The sequence below is a fragment of the Charadrius vociferus genome, unplaced genomic scaffold (assembly GCF_000708025.1).
Source record: "Charadrius vociferus isolate BGI_N301 unplaced genomic scaffold, ASM70802v2 scaffold88, whole genome shotgun sequence".
Lineage (NCBI taxonomy): Eukaryota > Metazoa > Chordata > Aves > Charadriiformes > Charadriidae > Charadrius > Charadrius vociferus.
This window is the reverse complement of record NW_009649619.1, coordinates 4,125,225-4,132,155: the sequence shown is the minus strand read 5'-3', so window position 1 is coordinate 4,132,155 and position 6,931 is coordinate 4,125,225.

The following is a 6,931-nucleotide window of genomic DNA, read 5'->3' as shown; positions in this document are numbered from 1 at the left end:
AGATGATAAACATATTTCAGGATAAATAAGACACGGAGCTATGGAGCCCCAGTGAGACTGGACTACTTCAGGATCATCGCCACGTAATTACCAATAAACATTTAGGTAACTGTGGAAAATAAAGGTTCAAGGCTTATGAGATATAGGTGCCTTTGGAATGAGACTGGAGTGGAGAAGAATTCATTGAAGATCACATTTTGGATACTGGATACTTAAATACATACCCTATTATTAGTATTAATACAAGGTCCCAAGATTGTGGATTTAGCCCTAAATGACTGGTTTAAAATGACCAAGTCTTTTATCCAAGTGTTTTGTAACATGTTTGGCCTCTATTAAAAAAGGGATTATTTTCATAAATTCAAGGAAAAGGGAAAATACAAGATTTTCAGACATTTAAAAGAATTAAGAAAAAGAGGAAAACTGAAAGTGGAAACAAACCAGACTAAATGTTTTTATTTCCAATTTTGTTTAATATGTGTTAAACAAGTTTGGTTTTGAAATGAAAGCCATTTCTTCATTAAAAATATTGACCAGCTTTAATCACATGTTTGTTTGAAATTGTTCCCCTGGCAACTGCAGCCAGAAGCTGAAAAGATCTTCTGGTTTTGTTCGAAGAAAGACTTGGATGCTGAAAAGCCCCTCTGCTTTGCCCGCGTATGCTAACTACTCTAATAAAATATAGTTCTTCTCCCTCCTAACCATGATGTCTGGCACTCAGTGTCTTTTCTATAAAGAGGTTCCGAGACCCACAATGAAAATGTATGTCTGCTTTGCAGAAGTCACACAGCAGAAAAGTCCAAGAGAAGGAAAAATAGATTTTTATCTGAGTATGTTTTCCTACTTGGTAGCATAGCGTCAAATTTCCCAGTTTTTCCTCTTCTCTACTTCCATTTAGTAATAAAGCAGTTAAGAGTTATTCAAAAGACAACCTATCCCGCCTGTAGTTAAGTGTTCAATGAACCATCCTAGGGTAGTGCCTGTACCTGTCTCTCAGTTACAGGGAAAGCCATGAAATTTAGCTTTGATTAGACACCGTGACATTTAGATGATCAAAATAAAGCAAAACAAATTGCAGCATGTACCCTGTGCACAGGGTGCACTCTGACAGCCAGAACATGCTAGCAGGATTTTGTGCCACGCTGAATTACCCTCTAGTCTGACGTGATGCTGAATCACAGTGTGCTGGGGTTGTACTAACCAAACCCTGACATCTTTATTCATGTAAATAGTATTACAGCATTTAAGGAACTATTCATATGCATAAAAACTGGAGGAGCCAGGAAGATGCCTGGTCATTTCTGCAGGGGTTTTTTCTCCCCCAAATTTATAGAGCTTTTCTTATCATAATTTTCTTATCACGTTCTTGGCAAATATTATTTCGAAATGCTAGAAGTGCTCTCTTCATACACTTCAATTAGGAAGAAAACCTCTCAAACACACACACAAAGGCAGCAATAGAATTATTCTCAGAATAAAGTCATTTCGTAATCTCATTTTATTAATTCCACAGTCTAGGCTTGGTATCAGAAATTAACTTCACTCTTGACAGCAACATGCAAGATGCTTTTAAAGATCTTTGTCAGCACACGCTCCATTAGCATTACAGTTTCCTGCTTTGCATCAAAAGCGTACAGGAAATTTGCTGAACCCGCATTTATTCTGTGCCTGGTTTGGAAGAGACAGAGAGCTCACGAACCCCCTATCCCCCACTGCAGCGCTCTTCGGGAGCCAATGCTCACGAGAGACCATGGTGCAAGTTCAACAGCTGGCTGAAAACCTGCCTTATTCCACTGTCTGTACGATTTTTCACTGGCTTTATTCACAGGTGAAATGCAGTGCACTGGGGCTTCCATCCCCAGAGCTTTATTCATCCGCCACTGGGATTCACGCAGGCTTCCTGGTTTAACTCGCTCACGACAGAAAAGCAAATCTGGATGAAAGGAGTTGACAAAAAAGCCTGGAACCTTCCTTAGCTGTTTGGCTCCCAGTGCACGTGACAAAGGGGGCCTACAGGAGAGCTCGGAAAGGACTTTTTACTAGGCCGTGTAGCGATCGGACGAGGAGGAATGGCTTTAAACTGGAAGAGGGCAGGTTTAGATTGAATATTAGGAAGAAGTTTTTCACTTTAAGGGTGGTAAGGCACTAGAACAGGCTGCCCAGAGAAGTTGTTGAGGCCCCATCCCTGGAGGTGTTCAAGGTCAGGCTGGACGCGGCTTTGGGCAACCTGGTCTGGTGGGAGGTGTCCCTGCCCATGGCAGGGAGGTTGGAACTTGCTGGTGTTCCAGGTCCTTTCCAACCTAAACCATTCTATGATTCTGTGATTCTATGATCTCTGTGCAACAAGGCAGAGAGAGACTCCAGAAGGTAAGGTAGGAGCTGACCTGTAAGGAATCAGTTCATCCCTGGTGTTTCGTGAGGGTGTTTAAGAGTTTTAACCATCCAAATGACCGGTCTAAATAGAACAGATCATAATGTCATTAAGGATATGCGGAGACTATGGTGCTGAGAACAGCACGGTGATGAATCAGAGACATGGTTAGCAATGTTACCCTGCTGTAAAAAAACTATGGGGAAGAGGGGAAATACTGGACGCTATTTATATTAAGTTGATGAACTATCAGTATAGGAAAGACTCTTCTGAACACTTCAAATCTCCTGTACTTCTCTACAGCTGGTGGGACTGTGCGTTAGCTGGGCAGGAGGGTAAGGGGCGCTTGGGTGGCAGTTTCCTTGAAATGCGCATGCAGAAAAGCAGTATGTCTGTCCCACCAAGACAGACTCGGCCATGGGCAGATCACCAGCTAACTACACAGCTACTCGGTGTTCATCAAACCATCGTCTAACCATAGAACTACAGGGAAAATAAAAATAATAATAATAAAAAAAGGCAAGTATTCACATTGGTTTGAACCAGTCAGGGAGCATCACAATCTCTAAGATATTCATCAGGGGGGTGGGGGTGGGGGTGTTTAAGAAGGAAACCTGGGACAGAGCAAGGACTTGAGCCCAATCTCCCAGCTTTGAGGATAGAAATATGGCTTTTTCTCTGCTCCCTAGTGAAAAGCAGACAACAGAGACAAATCTTTTCATAGGGAACAAGTAAATTTTTCTGTGAGAAAAACATAACTTATACTTTTCGAAAAAAATAATTTGAAAGGACTTTTTATTAAAGCTGTCATTCAATTACTCTCTTCCTTCTCGTTTGAGAAACTGCAGGCATGGGAACATTTAATCATTACACAGGAGTTGTAAAAAAGAATATATTGCATATTGAATATCTTGAGAATTTTTGCTCATTAGCAGAACAGATAATTGGTTAAAAATACTCCAAGAAAGAATATGGGGGATTCCTATTATTTTAGCCAATTTGAAGACCTAAACCAGTAAACTGTCAAAGACAACTTCTAATTCCTGTTATCTCCTCAATATTCTCCAAGACATAAGAATGGGAAAGCAGAAATCCCTTTGAAATAGATCACTTTAAATAATGCAGCCCTGCAGTACTGTTTCTACAGTATACAAAGAGCAATGACAAACATACTCCTGTGTACGCAAACGCATAAAGGCAATTTGCAGATACAGCCAAGATGGTAATTTTAGAGTGATGAATTACCAGTGATCAACAGCAAATGAATAAAAATCTGCTGGCAGACATGAGCAGATTTAATTACTAGTGATGGTCAAGCCATAAGCAGAAAAAAAATATATTGGAAAAATCTGACAATCAATTACATACTTATTCCAATAAAGACATTGCACATCTATCCACTCAAAATATTTTCTAATGGCCTTTCACTTTATACTCCTGAAAGTAATTTTTTGCTCCTTCTGAAACACTCTGCATGGGGGTATTTTTGTTCAGTTGAGTAACTACAAAACCATTCACATGCTGTAACCAGATGTCATACTCCACTACACAAAATCAAGGACCAAAGCCTAACACCAACACTCAAACTTACCAAGTCCTGCCCCCAGATTCTGAGCGCTATTTTGGCTTGGAACGATACCTACCACTTCCAGATTTTAATTAATTTACTTATTCAGCTATCTTCCTTCAAACAAAAGTGGCTGAAAATACGCAGCCTCTTTTCTGCAGGTAGCTTCTCTGGCATAAGTGAAGAAGGTGCTCCAAAGAAGCTGACTTCTTCAAAATACCATTCTTCCCTGCATATATAACCAAATGTCTGTCTCCGGCTCTCCAGAGGAACATTCAGAACCTTGGGGAAAACAAACTGCTTTCAGTCAACGTGTCTCTCAAGCTTTTTGATACAGCTGAATTGGGAAAAATAACAAGTGGTTTTACACGTCAACAAGCACAGACTGCTCAAATACAGAGATGGGCATTATCGGCTCTCATTAAACGGACCATTTATATCACAACTTGTCTGCAACACCAAGGCAAACGGTGAGTACGCTGTATAGTGTTTAACAAGCGTTGAACCTGACTTTCCCCACCTTGTTCCCTATGAATGACAAGAAAACAAATGGAAGGAGAGCACTGAAGACCTAAACTGGTGGCCTTTGCCAGCCATTCTGCAGAAGAGGACTTGAGCAGAGAAGCAGAAGACGGCACCACTCAGCCAGGAGGATAATATTCATCACCTGCATGGTACTGTGTGGCTGGTACAAGTGTTGGTATGAACTCTCATACAGCTCTCAGCAGCCTGTGACAACACAGATTCTATAATTCAGTAAGGAAAATAAGCTTTATGCTGGTACACCTATGCCTGCACCAGTCATACCAGCACAGCAGTGAAACATTTCAGCAAAGGGCAGGCGGGGACTGGGTCAGCTGAGTGAGGGGACTTGTTCTTGGGTGCTTTGAAAATCCTGCTCTTAGTCTCTTGGGAAGCGAGAGCGGTTGATGAAAGGCAGTGTAATTACTGGCACTGGGTTGTATTAAGATAACAGCATAAAAACTTAACATTCCCCAGAAGAAATAAAGGTGTTAAAATAGCAGCTGGGTAAATACAAGATAATGAAAGAAAGCAGCGTGATTTCCCGAGGTTCAAATAAAGCAGATGAGTATTTTGTAGAATTGACCTTATTATAGAGACATTGTCACTTCAAAAATTAATCCAAAACCAAAACTGTTGTAGCAATAAGTGAAGAAAAGTTACCTATTAAACATAAAAATTAATTCCACAAAAACATCAACCCTTTTACTTCCATTTTTACATAGCAAATTGTCAGGCCCATAAAAGTATTTTCTCTTTTCTTTACAATTGATTGACTTTTGACACAATGTTGAAAGTCTCTACCAGAACATCCAGTCATGCATTTTTGGTATTAATAATTCTTCATTAGGCTTAGCATGTGTATTCTATTTTATAATAAATTAATACACAATACTGAGGAAAGGGAAATGAAATGGAAACTTATTGTAGGAAATCTCAACTCACTTGTTTCAGGGAAACATTTTCAGCTCAATCACTGCAGAACAACATTCTGTGTACATCTTCCCCAAGATGTTTTTCACCACGTGGGATCTTTTTTATTAAAAAAAAAAAACACTTTAAAATGAAATCTTTTAAATAAAAGCTTGATCTTAGAGTTAAACTAAACAACTGAGTGAGCAACGTCATGCATGCTAATCCAGTATCTGTATCTCTGATATGCCAAGCCAGAAATATGGCAAGGAGAATAAACAATCTTTTAAAATTGTATTCTTTCTAAGGAGAACTATGCAGCCTTCATGCTATTGTCTAGGACACTGTAATTCTTGTTTCAACATCTCTTAAGAGATGTAGCTAAGAACTTCATTATTCAAATTAATTAGACTTCAGTAAAATCATTCATGAGGAAACTACAGCACACAACATGAACAAGAGGATCATAATATGACACAGCAGAAAATCTGGTGAGTAATTACTCCACTGCAAACAGCTGCACAGGTCCAAAAGCATGTGGATACTGATTCTGTTTAAATCTATGGACACAGAGGACCTTGACAATTTCAAACATCCCAGTAAGCGCCCATTTAATGTTAAAAGGACAGAAGTATCTTAAAATCATTTTCTTTGAGCCTGTACATGGCTCTAGTGTTTTGTCCCCTACCAATGCATATCTCTGCATTGACAAACACTACATGGTCCTTCATGGGGGATCACACCATGAGCAGAAAGCTGGGCTAATGATAATGTCGACGAGCCTCTGCACAACTAGTAAGCCTCCTAAAAATCCTGAACTGGGATCCAGGTTTTGCCCAGTTAGTGCCCTATGCAGTGGGTGCAGACTGCAAGCAAACATTACTTAAGTGCATGCTGAAGAAATGATAACAAAACACTACAGTTTATTAGTCCAGTGTGGAGAATAATTTCTTCAATAAATTATACCATTGTCAGTAAGTCAGTTTTTACTGTATAGATTAAAGCCCGTACTTTCAAGGTCAGTAAAATGCATTATATAGCCACGTAGAAACCAACAGGAAGAGTTGCTAAACAAGCGAGGCATTTCTTTGAAGTCCCAATTCCACAAGGAGCATGATATTAGCACCCTTACCAGATACTTTTATCCTTCTAATTTGGCTATATCTGTTTAAAACAGGAGGTTCAGCCAGACTGTAAGGTGTCCCTTTCTGATGTTAATTTAGTGAGAATGAAGAACATTTTGCCCCACATGGATAATCTTCAAAATACTGAACAATTTGGCCTTATTTTATTGATGACTATGAAGCCAAATGGGCTTAATTTGAATGACTTGTCCAGCACACGTTCCTTGGAAGACTTCAACTGTGAAATACGGTTGCTAGTACCTGTGGCACACACACAGATCTACACACACAAGAGCTGGCCCTCCTACGACCTCTGAGTGACTCAAACTGAAGGCAAGACAACTCTTTATTGAAGTGGGCTACTACCTAGGTAGTACTTGTTTCATAAAGCACAAGAGATGTTAAGACCTGGACATTTCTTTGAATATGCACTGC